The sequence below is a fragment of the Sus scrofa genome, chromosome 8, assembly GCF_054392235.1.
Source record: "Sus scrofa isolate SSC_HxYL_T2T_F1_AM1 chromosome 8, Sscrofa_HxYL_maternal_Yorkshire_Landrace_v2.0, whole genome shotgun sequence".
NCBI lineage: Eukaryota > Metazoa > Chordata > Mammalia > Artiodactyla > Suidae > Sus > Sus scrofa.
The window spans coordinates 56,120,001-56,137,500 of record NC_139390.1 but is presented as its reverse complement, the minus strand read 5'-3'; positions in this window follow the sequence as shown (position 1 = coordinate 56,137,500).

The following is a 17,500-nucleotide window of genomic DNA, read 5'->3' as shown; positions in this document are numbered from 1 at the left end:
CCCCCCCTTCACATCTCCCGGCCCACCGCGGTCGCTCTCACGACCACATGCAGCCTTCCCGGTCAAGGGAGAAGCATGGGGCGTGCCACTCAAGGGCCAAGGGCTGCCCTCACTGGCACACAGTGAGGGAGACCCATGACAAGGGGTCCACCTGAGCCCCTCCCGGGGAGGGGACACAAGCTTCCCCTGCCTTACCGTCTCGACCCCCTCCCCTGAGCTTTAGGAAGCTGCTCGTGGGGCACGCCACCACCACAGTGGGGACCCGAGGGGACTCACCGCTGGGAGAGGAAAACGACACCACCGCTCGGCCTCGGGCATCTGACAGGCAACCCGGAGTACTCCAGGGGCACCACAGAGGACCAGGGGAGGCACGCTCACGCACCCGCAGGGATGCGAAGCATGGCAGCGAGGGAGGCCTCCCCCCACTTTGGGGAGGGACCGCTCGCAAGGCACACGCCAAGGAGGCAAAGCGAGAATGCCTGCTGCGTCCCAAAGGACCCAGGCCCCCCCCCCCGACTGACACCCGAAGGCAGCAGGGCGGGAGACCAGAGGTCAGGCTGGAGGCCGCACCCCTGCCTTCCCCCACACCACCCGCAGGTGGGGGAGGAGCAGCGAGGGGCCCGCGACAGAATGAGAGGCGCGGCCCAACTCACCATGAGCGGCCGTCCCTCACCTGGCGCGGCTTAAGCCCAAGCCCAGGAGAGCGCCACATCACCACATCGATCAGTCCTGGCAGAGCCAGGGAAGAGCCCAGAAGAGGGGAGGGAGGGAGGGAGGGAGGGAGGGCCAGCAAAGACAATCACCACGGGGGCCTGCTTCAGCTTCACCGGCCCCCCCTCCTCCTCCTCCTCCTCCTCCTCCCCTTCCTCTCTCAGGGGAGAGACAGCGGCTGACAACCCCGGGAGGGAGAATGCCTGACACGTGGCACGGAGCCAACAGGGTGGGGTTGTTCCAGCCGAGCCGCCGGGTGCCCGCAGCAGGGAGGCACACAGGGTAGAAGACCCCACAGGGCCACGCGCCCTGCCGCCCTCGGGTCAGCCAAAGACCGGAGGGGACACCGCAGCATGGGCCAGCTGGATGCACAAGCGAGAGCCGGCGCACAGGCCCAGGCGAGCGGCCCCCACGCGGGGTGCAAAGGGCAGGGTCAGGCCTTGGACAGCAGCCGAAAGCCCAAAGCCCCCCACGTGCATCCAGAGGCCCAAGGTCTCCAGCGACAGGCGCTGAAGAGGATCGTGTCAGCATCTACCTGGTGACAGAAAAGGCCTATTTCGGCCGCGAAAAATGTCCATGCCCAGCAGCGGGGCCCACCCACAGGACGTGGGGGTATCCCCGGAACCCCCATCCGGACACTTGTCCCCCAGCCCTGCCCTAGAGTCGCCAGACCCAGCGCTCTCAGGGCCATCTGGTCGACCCGGGGAGCGTGACCGCAAGGAAGGGACAGGGACAGGAAGGAGGTGGAGCCGGCCGGCCAGCCGGGGAAGCCCTTCCCGGCTTGCCCACGCGGGCAGGTATCGGTCTGTCCGGAGCTCCAGACGGGGACTTGGCTCCCCCAAAATCCAGGACACACCATCCAGCTCAGGCCGGTCCCCACCTCCCGACAGATCGACCGACCGACAGGGAAACACTCCGAGGGCGGGGGGGCGGGGGGGGGGGGAATGAGAGCGTGGGAAACGAAGTCTTGTCCAACGACCGGGACCCTACATGGGCACGCCTCAGGCCCAGGTGCACCCTTCCCGGCCACACCCGGGAGCAGGGGGCCGGCGGGGTACCATCCACCATCTCCGGATCCATCAGGACTTGGAAAAAAAATGTTTCCACGGAGGCGCCTCCGACGAACGGACCCCGCGAAGGAAGGCGCCGGGGCCCGAGCCACCCTTTCCGCTCCACCCCTCACGGCTTGTGCCGGTCTAGACCTCGTCAGTACGACTCCGCACGGGCCGGCGGTAGCCATCAGTCGGGGGGCAGGGGGGGAGGGACCCATGCCGGCATGACGACCGGGAAACAAGCGTGCCGGCCACCGAGCCTGTCGCGCCCTCCAACGCCCTCACAGCGCACAGCCCGGGCCGCTCCTCACTTCGGGGATGAGAGGCTGGAGGGACGGCGGGCGGGAGTCATTCACGCTCCAAAGGGCGACCCGGGACAAGGCCAGGCCACCCGAGCACAGGCAGTCCCGGGCGCCGCACACCCTCTCCCCTCGCTAGGGAGGCGGCCCGGCCCAGGCCTGGTCGGTCCCCGGGGCCGGAGCGGCAAGAGCGGATGCTGGTCGACCCGGCCAGGCGGCCCCAGAACCTGCCTGGGGAGCGCGGTGACAGTCACTCCCTCACAGGCCTGCACGCCCAATCTCCGGTGAGAGAGGGACACTCCCAGGCCTCTGAGCCACCGGAGCTGTCGCCGCCAGTGTCGCCAGCCTCCCGGAACTCTGACTCAGGCCGGATGGCTGAGTCACATCCCTCGCGAAGGTCCCCAAAGCTGCAGAGGGAAGGGACGATATAAAAGCGGACACTAGATGGCACGCGACAACCGCCACCAACGTCACCAGGACAGATCCGGAAGGCCGGCCGGCCGGCGGCGACACAACGACACAGCGCCGGCCACCCAAATGCCCGAGCTCTTCCCGGGGCCGAGGCGCCAGGCGTCCTGCACGACCGCGAGGCTTCCACTACGGAGCTGCCTCCTGGCAAGGCACTGCGTGGCGTGATGGCAGCAGATGGAAAGAGGGGGGCGGCGGCGGCGGCGGCGGCGGCGGCGGGGAAGGAGCTGGGAAGAGGTTCTCGCTGTTGCCTAGAAGGAGCCGCGCTCGCTCCCCCAAGCATGTCCCTTCCTGGGCTTGGGAATTCCAGAGAGAAGCCGGCGCGGTGAGGGTGGCACTAGCGAGAGAGATCTCAGGTTCCCCTCCACCTTCTCTTCTCTCCCCCACCCCCACCCCACCTCCCTGCACGGAGCTGGAGGAGGGAGGGAGAGAGGGAGGGCGGGAGGGTAGGCGGGGACTGGCAAAAACGAAACCCGGCAAGCTCTCGGAGAACGACAACGCAGGAGTCGGTATACCTGCCACCCTTACCGACGGAGACGGTCTGTCAAAAGCAGACAAGCAAAGCCCAGAAGCTTAGGAAGGGAGAGAAGGATACAGTCGATCCTAGGAAAGTGGAAATGAAAATCTCTCTCTGCATAGACTGAGACAAAGTCCAAAGAGAACAAATGGCTGCCTGGGGCAAATGCTCTGGTGGTCAGGTCATAGAAACATGGATTTCAGCATGACTGACCAACCACAACGGAGGGAAAGTACAACGCAACACTATGAGTGTGTGTGTATGTGTGGGGGGGTGAACTGAAATCTCATCCAAAACAAAACAAAACAAAACAAAAAAAGGAAAACAACCCCCCCCCCAAAAAAAACCCAAAAAACAACAACAGATGAAGAAGAAGAAGGAAGCCCACGACCAACAGGGTCAAGGCTCCTGCTTTCTCACCGCGGTGGCTCTGGTTGCCCCTGTGTGGTGCAGGTTCCATCTCTGGCTCAGGAAAAACTTCCACTTGCTGCCCGTGTGTGTGGCCAAAAAGTAAAACATAAAGCTGAAACAGGAGGGAGAGGGGGTGGAGAAAACCCGAAACAAACAATAAACTTTGCAAGTCTCAGGATTGCCATCCTGGGGTAGTGGAAACAAATCCGACCAGGAACCATGAGGTTGCAGGTTTGATCCCTGGCTCACTTGTTGGGTTAAGGATCTGGCATTGCCGTGAGCTGTGGTGTCTGTCACAGACGCGGCTCGGATCCCGCGTGGCTGTGCCTGTGGTGTAGGCCGGCAGGTAAGGCTCCGAACTGACCCCTAGCCTGGGAACCTCCATGTGCTGCGGGTGTGGCTCCCCCCCAAAAAAAAACCAGAAAGAGAGAGAGAGAGAGAGAGAGAGAGAAGGAAAGAAAGAAAGAAAGAAAGAAAAGAGAAAGAAAGAGAGAGAGAGAGAGAGAGAGAGAGAAAGAAAGAGAAAGAAAGAAAGGAAGGAAAGAGAAAGATAGAGAGAGAGAGAGAGAGAGAGAAAGAAAGAAAGAAAGAAAGAAAGAAAGAAAGAAAGAAAGAAAGAAAGAAAGAAAAAGAAAGGAGAAAGAAAGGAAGGAAAGAGAAAGAAAGAAAGAAAAGAAAAAGAAAGAGAGAGAGAGAAAAGAAAGAAAGGAAGAAAGGAAGGAAGGAAAGAAAAAGAAGGAAAAAGAAATCCATCTCGGAGTTCCCGCTGTGCCTAGGTCACAGCTGAGCCTCAAGTTCGATCCCTGGCACAGGAAAGGCAGTGCAGCAGGAAAAAAAAAAAAAAAAAAAGAACAACTCCATCTTGCTGGTTGGGCAGGGGAGATGCAATTGCCGGATGACATTCCACAACTCTGCCAAACTGGCAAAACCACGACGCACTTAGTACAGGAGTCATTGAAGACATGGATGTGAAAGCATCTTCTTGCTATCGATTCATTTCCCACAATCCCAGGAAGAGCCATTGGAACAGGGCTCCCATTCTTGGCACGATATCTTTTCTATGTGTGGGTGGACGCATCTTTTCTCATGGTTGTTTTCCTTTTGACCAAATTTAACTTCAGCCTCCACCATGTCATCTTTTGGGCTCTCAAGCCTGCCATGAGAATATGGTCACCAAAGTCCTCGCCCAGAGGCACCTTTGCCCACCACCAGTGCCGCCGTCTCCCCCCACCTCCTCCTCCTCCTCCTCCTCCTCCTCCTCCTCCTCCTCCTCCTCCTCCTCCTCCTCCTCCTCCTCCTCCTCCTCCTCCAACCCCCGCCAAGCACCCCCCCCCCCCACCCCGCTTTGTATTGTTCAGCTGTCTTGCACTGGTCTCTCACACGGTGGCGGTGTGGTCCTATGCATGATTCCCAACCACATTCAAGTGGACTTCCGGGATCATCATTTTCTGTTTCCTAACTGCACTTTCGTCGTTCTTAGGAGGTTTGCTTCCCTTCCCCCCCCACCCCCCCCCCACCCCGCGCGCGCGCACGCTTGGTGTTGAATCGGAGCTGCATCTGCTAGCCTGAGCCACAGCCACAGCAACGGCGGGATCCGAGCCACATCTGAGACCTTATGCCACAGCTCGCGGAAAAATGCCAGATCCTTAAACCCCTGAGCGAGGTCAGGGATCAAACCTGCCACCTCGTGATTCCTAGTCCGATTCGTTTCCGCCGCGCCATGACAGGAATTCCTTCCTGTGTTCTTTTGGGTCATGGTTGTTTCCAGCTCCACAGAATTCCTCCCCGTGCTCATGTGACATCTGGGATGTGGCGGGTTGGGGGGGGGGGGGCAAGGTTTCGTTCCCCTACAGTCATGCCTTGAAAAAAGTCGTGTACAACGTTTCACATTCCAGATCCAGAAGCTGAATCCGCAGCCGGTTCCATCTCATGAAACCGATCTCCCAGCCCAGGAAAACCAAAGGTCGTGGTTGGAGCCCGTGATAAACCCCAGGTCTGAGTCCCGAGCACTGCTGCTCAGGGAAGATTTCGAGGTGTCAGGGTCCAAGGATCCTCCTGGGCACTTGGAAATGTCTCCGATGTGTGCAGGCAGGCATGAGGATGAGAAGGGGCTAAAGAGGGGCAGAGGGTGGTGATCTCTTGTCGGTGGATGTCAAGGGTTGGCGCTTCCTTTTGTGGATCTCCCGGAAAAGTCAAATGTGGGAGAAAAACTGGACCCGTGAGTTCGAGGAGAGGGATGGCCAGAGAAAACCAGAAGAATTCCATCTGCCGACCATTGGGTAGGTAGGAGGGCAAAAACCGAAACCTCGAGCATGACATGAACAGAACCACATGCTTCTAGCCACCCATAAACCCCGTAAGATAAGATCGTTTCTGCTGAGATACCCTCTCCCTCCCCCCACCCACCCAGGGCGAAGGATCCCTGGGTGGTGGCAGAGGGGCGGCAGCAGTCAGTGGCAGTGGCGGCGGGCATGGAACTTCCACAGGCCCTGGGGACACACCCCCCGCCCCCAGAAACCCCTAGAAGCTTGGAATTCTGATGTCTGTGGTGTGATGACCATAAACACTGGCTTTTGTGCCATGTCTGCTAGAAGATATGGTTTCCATGACAAATAAAGTGATTTTTAGCAAGTTTTTCTCCACTTGAGATGTATTGAAAATACGTCTTCATTCAGGGGGAGGTAGGTGTAGGTGACAGACGTGGCCGCTCAGCTCAGATCGGGTGATCTGGCAGGGCATAGCTCTGGCTGAGGTGCAGGCCAGCAGCTACAGCTCCGATTCTTCGACCCCTAGCCCAGGGAACTTCCATATCCCAAGGGTGCACTCCTAAAAAACAAAAAACAAAATGAACAACACACAAAGAGGGAGCATCTCATCGATGGCAGACCAAATTCCAATGTATATGTATACGTGTACATAGGTATGTACGTATGGATGTGTGTGTGTATGTGTATATTATCGAGAGAGAGAGAGAGAGAGAGAGAGAGAGAGAGAGAGAGAGAGAGGATTTTTTAGAGCCATAACTGTGGCATACGGAAGTTCCCAAACCAGGGTTCGAACCGGCATACATGGATACTAGTCGGGTTTGTTACCACTGAGCCACAACAGGAACTCCCCACATTCCAATATTTAATGAGAAAATACATTTTTGATGCTTTAGGCAACCCTGCAAACACCCTTATTTAAGTGACTGGACTTAACAAAAAGGAATCCCTAGCACCTAGTAACAGAACAAAGATAAAGAAACACAAGGCAGGAATTCCCGTTGTGGCTCGGTGGAAACGAACCCGACTAGCATTGACCCCTAACCTGGGAACCTACAAAATGGCACATGTGAAGCCCTAAAAGAAGACTACACACACACACACACACACACACACACACACACACACGGCACAGACAGATGCGAAAGGAAAAGAAAAGGAAGGAAAAAAGAAAAGGGAAGAAAGAGAGAAATGAACAGGCAGAGCAAGCCATTGTGAATGATCTCTAGGGACAGATATTTTTCTCCAAGCATAATTTTATTTTTCCCCAAGTGATACCAGACCTTCTCTCTCTCTCTCTCTCTCTCTCTCTCTCTCTCTCTCACACACACACACACACACACACTCTCCCTCCCTCTCTCTCTCTCTTTGAAAAAATTTATGTATTTAGTGGAGTTCCCATTGTGACTCAGCAGGTAGGAATCTGACTAGCATCCATGAGAGTGCTGGTTTGATCCCTGGCCTCGCTCAGTGGGTGAAAGATCTGGCATTGCCCTGAACTGTGGTGTAGGTTGCAGACACAGATCGGACCTGGTGTTGCTGTGTCTGTGGTGTAGGCCAGTGGCTCAAGCTCTGATTCCCTAGCCTGGGAACCTCCGTGTGCCGTGAGTGCCACCCGAAGAAAGCAAGGGTAAAAAAAAAAAAAAAAAAAGAAACATAAAAACCTGGATTGGGGAGATCCCATTGTGGCTCATTGGTAACAAAGCTGAGGAGCACCCACGAGGATGCAGATTCGATCCTGGGGTGGGGGGGTGGGGTGCTGGTGCTGGTGGTGCTGAGGTGTGTGCGTGTGGGGTGATAAATAGGTTACCTCTGGCTTCTGGGGGGTGAGAGTCAGCATGGTTTTCCTGCACCTGCTGCTCCTGGGCAATTATTTAGTTTTGGTTTCTTGTTCCTTTGTTTTTGTGGTCCTGCATTGTGGTGAGTACTGGTGTAAGTGGCAGGTTCCTATTTGATCCGACATTTCTTTGGCTCTGGTGTCGGTTGACAGCCATGGTCATGACTGGTGGTGGCTGTTAAGTCTCCAGGAGTTCCACGCAACATTCTGATTGTCTTTCTTCCTTGGGCTTTGGCTGCAGCCTCCCCCTACCCCCTACCCCCCCCCCCCCCCCGCATCATATGGAGGTTCCCGGGCTAGGGGCCGAATCAGACCTACAACTGCTGGGGCGTATGCCACAGTCACAAGCACCATCATATCCAAGCTGCGTCTGCAACCTACACCGCAGCGCAAGGTGATGCCACCAGATCCTAAACCCACTGTGGAAGGCCTGGGATCGAACCTGCAACCTCATGGTTCCTGGTTGGATTCCTTTCCACTATTCCACGACGGGAACTCCTGGGCTTTGGCTTTTGACAGGTGGAGGGACACAGCTTTCTGAAACGGTGGGGCCAGGGCAAGGCATAGAAACATAAGATGGATGTGAGCCTGCGCCTATTCTTTTCTCGTGTGCTGGGAAGATAAGGTGGCTCTTGCCAGCTGGGATTTCATTTCCCCACAAACGATCAGGCTCTTAAGGTATCAGGCAGGGAAGAGGGAGAGTCAGAGTTCCCATTGTGGCTCAGTGGTTAATGAATCTGACTAGGAACCATGAGGTTGCAGGTTCCATCCCTGGCCTTGCTCAGTGGGTTAAGGATCCAGCATTGCCGTGAGCTGTGGTGCAGGTTGCAGATGTGGCTCAGATCCCGCGTTGCTGTGGCTCTGGTGTAGGCCAGCGGCTACAGCTCCGATTGGACCCCTGGCAGGGGAACTTCCATATGCCGCAGGAGCGGCCCTAGAAAAGGCAAAAAGCCGAAGGTGGGGGGGGGGGGGGGACAGAAGAAGAGTGAGAATCACGGTCGGAAGAACATGGGGAAATCGGTGCTAGGTGCCTGGGTGTGTGAGTTCACACGGAATGCTAACCCAGACCCCTGGCCAGCCACATTTGGGGTATCTATCAACTTGACTCTCCACTCTCCAGCTCACCTGGGTGGTGCTGCCCTGCCCTGCCCTGCTCATGTAAGACCTGGCTCCTCCAGGGATGGCTTTGCACCAGAGGGAGACGGGGCAAAGTCACTGAGCTTAAGGTAATTTCTCCAAGAGAGACTCTGGGAGAAGGAGACCAGCTGGGTTTCTGTGTGTTCATTTTTCTTCCTGTCTGCTTGTTTGGTGCAGGCCAGTCCATGTGCCGAGACATTCAGAAACTCTGTACTAGCTGAGACTCAGACCTTGTTCCGAAATAAGCAAAGGGACTTTGAGCTGGGATCACTCCCTGACAAGTAGCTAGCAAAGAAGTTTCCCGTAGCTCTCAGGCCCCATCCCCGCCCTCAGGCGGGTGGGCGTGGGGAGGGGGTGGGGGGGGAGGGGAGGGGCTCGTTCAGGCAGGCAGGCAGGCAGGCAGGCAGGCAGGCAGGCAGGCGCTGGTTCATTAGTCCCGCACCCCCCCACTCCCGGCCCCAGCTGCCCGCCCCACCCCCCACCCCCGGCCGCCATCCCTGCTGCGCCGCCTCTCGCTTCCCAAATCGCCTGGACTCACGCCCGGGAAGGGGGGGAGGGGAGATCAGGAAGATCCAGGCCTCAGGGCCTGGGTTCAATCACTTCATTCAAATGCAGAAACTCTCCAGTCAAGTCAGAGGTGGTGACTTTTCCTGGAGCTTCTCTTTAGGGAAAGTGTTTTTTTTCCCCTCTTTCCCCAATTTCCCTACCCTCAGGCTGCCCCTCGCAGACTGCATGGAGGGGGGTGGGGGAGGATGTGTGCACGAAACTCGCCTCGTGTCAGGCCAAAGGAGCCCCCGCCATTTCCCAACCCGGGAAACCCCGCAAAACTTCTGGAGCATGTTGGCCTTGGTGTGGGAATGGACATCTTCACTTGCCATCTTCCTTTGCACGAGGAGGAGATTTTCATCTCCTGCTGTCTGGGGGCCAGAAAGGAGGGCCAGAGTGTCCCTTTGGTGTGGGCCGGTCCTTAAGTCATTTTACCTCACAGGAATCACCCACACAGGGCATGGAGACACGTTTGGGGTCCGCCTCCTCCGAAACGTCCCGGGAAACCTCACGTGTGAAAAACTGAGCTGGGGAGGTCCCATCGTGGTGCAGAAGTGGAAATAAATGCAACTAGGAACCATGAGGTGGCAGGTTCCATGCTCAGCCTCGCTCACTGGGTTACGAATCCCACGTTGCCATGAGCTGTGGGTAGAGGAGAGTGAGAAGGAGAGGGAGGGAGGGGGAAGGGAGAGATCCTCCATTTATGGAACTGGTTTCCTTGTTTTGAGATGACGTCGCTTTGGTGAAACAGTTGTCAGATGGCCTCTCAAAAGGCGGTGATGTGGATGGGCTCCCCGAACCAGGCCCACAGAAACCAAAGGAACGAAGGGGTTAATCCTTGGAGCCAGAGTTCCCTCCTCTGAAACTGAAACCAAGCTCAAGCCCGGGAGTGCTGGTGTGTTGGAGCCAGAGACATTGTTACAGCTAAAAGCTACTTTGAAATAGTCTCCATTAGGTTATGGCTTGCCTTGGCCCACGAACTTATGACTAATGACTACTGTCGAGTCAGAGTTGTAGTGAACCTGGTGTTTTCTCTACCCTTGAAACACTCCCTAAGGATTGCGCCCCCCCCCCCACCCCGTGGATGAGCAATCTTCACTCCGGAGAGAAGGTCAAAATGCCATAACCCCAAAGACACTAGAAACATTCCATGGACCACCTGACTCCAGCCTTGATGACTTTGAAATGGTCTATCCTAATCTCCTATCCAGGGAGAATGCAAGCACCCTGATGCTTCTAGACAGCTCCGCCACCCCCATGCCCACCATTAAGCTAAACCTATAGAACCCCTTGCTATCCCCTCTCAAGGGAGGACACAGTTTTGAGGTCCTTAGCCTGCTGTGGCCTCCTTAGCCTGGCAAAGCAATAAAGCTGTTCTTTATGCTTCACCCAAAACTCTGTCTCTGAGACTTAATTGGAGCTGGAGTACCAAGGCCGGTTTGGGCTGCCAAACTTTCCTGGAACTTTCAAACTGTTACATATGAAGAACGGAGCCGGTGACTCTGTGTGTGTGTGCGTGTACGTGTGAGAGAGACACAGAGAGACAGACAGAGACAGTGAGTGAGACAGAGAGAGACAGAGGGAAGAGAGAGGGAGAGGGGAAAGTCCCTTCAGTCTTTTGTTTTCTCGGTTTGTTTGTTTGTTTGTTTGTTTTGTCTTTTTGCCATTTCTTGGGCCGCTCCCATGGCATATGGAGGTTCCCAGGCTAGGGGTCGAATCGGAGCCATAGCTGCCAGCCTACGCCAGAGCCACAGCAACGTGGGATCTGAGCCGTGTCTGCGACCGACACCACAGCTCACGGCAACGCTGGATCCTTAACCCACTGAGTGAGGGCAGGGATCGAACCCACAACCTCACGGTTCCTAGTCGGATTCGCTCACCACGGAGCCATGACGGGAACGCCCCTTCAGTCTTTTGAAAGGCCCCTCTGAGAATGCCGTCAGGTGTTGGGGCCAACTTTCCGAGGGGCTCTTAGAGAAATGAACACAGGGTGATGGTTTCACTCTCAGAGACCATTTCTCTGATGTGTTCATCGAGGGACTCCACGGGCTTCCGTTTTCAGGGCCTCGGGACAAGCGATACGTGTTCTCATCCGCAAGGATGCCAGGTCCAAAGGGTGGGAGAAAATGGGAAACGCTGATGAAGAGAGTTGTAGCCAGAGATGGAAGGCAACTGGAAAAACTTCAGGATCCAGTCCAGTTTTCCAGCCACTGAGTTTCTGATTTCTGGAAGGATTTGGGTAGGGAGGAAAAGGTCAAGGATTCTCCATCCCTCTGACAGAGGTATAAGTTACAAAGTAGATGTACAACTTTTGAGAAAAAAACGAACAAACAAAGAAACAACCAAACAAACAATTTTTGTCCCTTTGTCTTTATCAGGAAAAGTGAAAGATGGAGAGAGGGAGGGAGGGAGGGAGGGAGGGAGGGTGGGTTGGATGGATGGATGGATGGATGGATTTGGGGGGCGGGGAGAAGATTCTTAGATCCTAATGACCCAATGCTTTCTCTAGTCCTGGGCCTTTAGGTGATATATCTATATCTATATATCTATATCTATCTGTATACACACACACACACACACACACACACACACACACACACACACACGTAGTTATTTTCTGTTTCTAGGGCTGCACCCATGGCACATGGAGGTTCCCAGGCTAGGGGTCCAATCGGAGCCGTAGCCACCGGCCTACACCAGAGCCAGCACAACGCGGGATCCGAGCCCTGTCTGCGACCTACACCAGAGCTCACGGCAACACCCGATCCTGAACCCAACGAGCGAGGCCAGGGATCGAACCCGCACCCTCAGGCCTCCTAGTCGGATTCGTCCAGCCATGACGGGAACTCCTACATATGTATATAGTATGCATATAGTATATCTTTTTTTAATGCCCACGCCCCAGCCCTATGGAAGTTCCCAGACTCACGGTCGAATCAGAGCTGTAGCTGCGGGCCTACCCCACAGCCACAGCAACGCGGGATCCTTAACCCACCAAGCGAGGCCAGGGGAGGGATCGAACCCACATCCTCACGGATCCTAGTCGGGTTCATTACCGCTGAGCCCTGATGGGAACTGCAGGGGACATCTTTTTTTTTTTTTTTTTTTTTTTTTTTAAGATGTAAGTTTGTTGTGGTTGTTGTGGTTGTTGGTTGTTGTTGTTGCTTTAGCTCGGCATACAGTGGGCTTGCTTACAATGTTGTGTTCGTTTCAGGTGTACAGTCAAGGGGATTCAGTGATCCATCTACATCCATCTATCCCTCCGTTCTTTTTCAGCGTCTTTTCCCCTCTAGGTGATTCCAGAATATTGGGCCATTCCTTCCTTGTGGGTGGGAACACCAGCGTGAAAAAAAACCATCACGGGGGAGTTCCTGTCGTGGCACCATGGAAGCGCATCCGACGAGGAACCTTTGCAGGGAAGGGTGTGGGTTCGATCCCTGGCCTCGCTCAGGGGGGCGGTAAGGATCCGGCAGGCAGTGCCGTGAGCTGTGGTGTCGGTCGCAGACGCGGCTCGGATCCCACATGGCTGTGCCTGTGGCGTAGGCCAGCAGCCGTAGCTCCGATTCAACCCCTCGCTTGGGAACTTCCATATGCCACGAGGGCAGCCCTAAAAAGCAGAGGGGGGAAAAGAAATCATGAGGGCGGGGGAGAGGGATCCATGAGGAGGATGGGATGAACATATACACACACAAAAGAGTCTCTATCCAATAGACGACGAACAGGGACCCCTACGCCACCTTCTGGAATCCAAACGCCAAAACCACAAAGCAGAGTTCCCGCCATGGCGCAGTGGAAATGAGTCCGACCAGGAACCATGAGGTTGCAGGTTCGATGCCTGTCCACCTCGCTCAGTGGGTAAAGGATCCGGTGTTGCCGTGAGCTGTGGTGTTGGTCCCAGACGCGGCTCGGACCTGGCATTCCTGTTTCTGTGGTGTAGGAGGTCAGCAGCTAAAGCCTCCGATTCGATCCGTCATCTGGGAACCTCCATATGCCGTGGGTGTGGCCCTCAACACACACACACACACACACACACACGCACGCACGCACGCACGCACACACGCACACGCACACGCACACGCACACACACACACACTCTGGAACCCCCTAAATGGGAGAAAACCGGACACAGTAGTTTTTTAGGGGTCCAGTCTCTGTGACAGGTGAGGATATCAGGCTTGCATCGAGGGAGGGAAGGCTTCACCCCACGCAGAAAACACACCCACCTACCCACCGACCGACCTTCCTTCCTTCTTTCCTTCCTTCCTTCCTTCCTTCCTTCATGAGAGAACAGTTGGATGACCCATCCTAAGTGTCGGTTGAATGAAGTCTAGTTACCAGGGTTCAGAGTGGGGGAGGGAGAGGGGTAGGAAGTCTGAAGCCTCTGGCGACTCTCCGAAATGTTCTCCCCCCAGGGTGACAGAGCCAGCAGGTCAGGCACTGCCTTCTCTAGAAACCTTCCTGCCCATGTCCAAGGGGGTGTGGGGGGTTGGGGGTGTGGGGCAGGGAGTGGGCCAGGGAGCCTGGAGAAACCCAGACCACCAAGCGGCCATTCTCCCATCGCCCCGACTGTTTGTTGAATGAACATAATGGACGTGATCCAAGTCTGCCACGCCGCCGCCGCCGCCGCCGCCGCCGCCACCACCACTTTCTCCATCATCTCCCCCACCCCCTTGCCTGCAGCCATCTTTGAAAAGGCTGCTGTTGTGGCTGCCTTTGCATGAAAGTGAGTGAGGACCCCTCCCTAATACGGAGTGTTTCAGTCCCTGGTGTCTCTGACAGCTCGCTCATGTATTGGTTGTGAACCATCTTGCCTTGAGGATTTGGAGGATTCGTGAACATTGCAGGAGCCATGGGAGCAGTGAAGTCCTTATCGCCAACCCGACACCCCCCCCCCCCAAATTTCGTGGCAGGGAGCACACTTTTCTTTCACCCAAGAGATTTATTTCCTGCTTTCTGAAGAGAGAAGGAAAGGAGGGTCAGAATGGTCCTCTGGTGTCTGGTGTCCTGTCCCTTTCATTGCACACACTCCTAGTGCCACTGCGGGAGGCACGTTCGGGGCGCGGGGTGGGGTGGGGGTGGGGGACCTGCTGCACGCACCCGCCCCTCACTTTCAAATGCGAAACTCAAGGAGGATGTGAATGTCCTCCATGCCACCGATCAGGTGAACGGGATGGCTTTCTAGGGAAATCCTGGTGTTTCCTTTCACTGCCATGACGAACACCCAGAAACAACCCTGTAAGTTCATACAACTTTGTCAGTCAACTGTATTCCAATAAAATGAAAAAGCAAGACACAGACACACCCACACGCACACACACACACACGCGCGCGCACACACGCACCCCAACCCAGAACCAAACACCCTCTCCTGAAATGGGGGGGCGGGCCCACCGGAGAATGAGCAAGAGAATTCCAGAGTCGGTAGGAAAGTGTCATCTGCAGCGGTGTGAAAAACCCCAAGCTCTTTTCTTCCTGTCAAGGTGAATAAACTTTGTTAATGGGAGTGGGTGCCCTCAGTGTGCCCTCCGAGAGGAAAGGCAGGGAGCATTTTCTCCCTGAAGAGCTTAGTGCTGTCATAGCACTGACGGACAGGATGAACGATCGGTGAGAGGTGGCAGCAGCAGTGGTGGCCGCCTGCACTGCCTGGGCGGATTGGAAACATAGACGAGCCACCAAGACTGCGTGTGACACCCCCGTGGGCCACCCCCCCCCCCCCCCGTCTGTACAGTGACAAGAGTCCTTTGGGGGAAAAGGGAGGGTGGGTGCTCTTCCAGTGTGTCTGTCTGCATTCACCAGGTGTGGGAGAGAAGACAGATGTTTGTTTCCACTATCGTTCGGAGGACTTGCCCAAGAGTACCACGTCCCCCCAAAGATAGCACCGGAAGAGAGATGCACGAGGTTTCTGAATGCATGCCGTGGGTGCTCCAGGCTGCCTCCAGGCCGCCCCCTCGCCCTCGCCCTCCCCCTCCCCCTTGCCAGAGGCAGACGTTCCTTGAAACAGCTGGCTTTGAACTTGGGCTTCTAGAGGAAGGTTTTTCTCCTGCTTTCAAGACGGGAAGAAGAGGGTGTCCGTCTCACATCCGTCCTTTCCAGAGGGCCCTGGATTCCAGATCCTCCACATGCCAGCGCCAAAGCCGAAGCGGTCGGTCTGGGGGTGCCCCATTCGGGTTCCCTCCCCACACACCTGCACGCGCGCGCGCACACACACACACACACACACACGCACGCACCGGGAACAGTGTGATCTCCCACGCCCCCGAAAAGCTTCAGAATGGCCTCAGTCCGAGGCAGTAGACCTATGTATGTCCTCACACCTGTTCAAATAATGTCTGCCCTCAGCCCCACCATCCCCTGCCTCTTTTAAGGACAAAGGCACTGTAGGTTTCCCTGGGGAAGGGAGACTCCATGGCATGTAAATCACAGTCTTAAGGAAAAGGATAATAGCATATGCCGGGGGGGGGGGGGGGGGGGGGAGAAAGAAGGGGGGGGAGGGGGGGGACCCGCGGTGGTGTGCTTGTGAGGGAGAGAGACAGAGACAGACAGGGAGGGACGGAGGATAGGCAGACAGTGAGAGGCAGAATCAGAGGGAGAAAGAGGAGGAGGGGAGAGAGACAGAGAAAGTGAAACAGAGCTAGGTATAGAGGACGCTGTGGCTGGGTCGGATTCTGCGTGTTCTCAGTGAAGTCGTCCTAAGGCCTCTGGAGGTCCAGATCACTGCTTGGGGCCGGAAGTCTGTCTGCCCTTCCCTACCCATCTGAAGAGCTGTGGTTTGGGCTTTCCAGCCGGGAACCCCTCTTTCTGCCTCTTTGTCCAACACACAAGGTTCGTGGGACCCAGAAATCCCATTCTGAGAGCACCCTAGGAACAGTCCTTTCCATACGGCGCAGGAGGCCCCTGTGCCAAGAGATCCAAAGTCTGGAGCCTCTGTTCTCCCCCCCCCCCCCCCTTCCCTCCACGGACAAAATCTTGCCTTGTATTCCTTTTTTTCTCAGGGACTCTGAAGGACATGTATCATTGTACAACCATGGGGAAGATGCTTCCATTCCCTCTGGAATGATGGATGTGGTCGCATGTCTCAAGGAGGCTCCAATTCTTTGAGCAGGACTCCCGATGGTGCCATCCCATCGTCCCTCCCCTCCCCTCCCCTCCGGCTCGCTCGGTCACGGTTCCCCTCCTTTTTCCTCCCCTCCAGGTTATCTTCAGGTCTGCCGCCCACTTGTAACTCCTCCCCCACTTGGAAGTGGCCTCTTCCGGCCCCGAACTTGGTCGTCCCAGGCCCACCCCGGGAGCCATCTGGCGGACCTTTTCGGAGACTATAAAAAGCAGCCTACGGCAGGGGGCGTCGCAGGACCAACGAACGCATCGGGATGGATCGCTGTGTGGCGACATGGATTCTCCAGGCAGGGCAGGCATAAGGCCTGGACTCTTTCCTCCTGGAGCCCATTTCTTCATCCGTGGCCTTGAAGACGAACCACGCCGACCACGGACCGTGGACCTTGGCCTTCACCTTTCATTTCCGAACGGCAGCCAGGGCATCCATTGTCACCACCGCGGAAAAGGTGTCCACAAAAAGGACAGGTGAGCACCTCCATGGCATGCAGTGTCATCGCCACCCCCACCCCGGCTTTAAAGGGTCCTCTTTCAAGTAATCACGTTGCCACAGCTGGGACTTGGATCGGATCCCTGGCTCCGGAACCCCATATGACCTGGGGCCGGCCAATGCATCCCTCCATAGCGTCCTAAATCCGTACATCGTTGATTCAGGACTTTCCCTCGTGGCACAGAGGAAACGAATCTGACCAGGAACCATGAGGTTGCGGGCTCCATCCTTCGCCTCACGCAGGGGGTTGAGACGAGGCTCAGATCTGGCACGGCTGCGGCTCGGGCGTAGGCCAGCAGCCGTAACTCCAGTTCGACCCCTAGCCTGGGAAGCTCCATAGACCGTGGGTGCGGCCATCCGAAGACCAACAAGAACCTCCTCACCGTCCTAATACAGGGACAGCAACGTTGTCACGGCAAGGGCGGCGGGGCGGCGCGGGCCAAATAAAATGCTATGCACCCAAGTGTTTGATTTCAATAGAGAAGAAAGAAATCACTAGGCCAGAGGGGAAGCTCAGAAAACATCGAACACAAAACGACACACCCTGTCCGGGAGACTCAGGCCCCGGAGAGAGGCAGTCAACGCGGTGCAGACACGACCCCAGCGAGTGAGTTGGCAGAGACGGACGGGCGGCCCCGGCATCAAGACAACCCCAGGG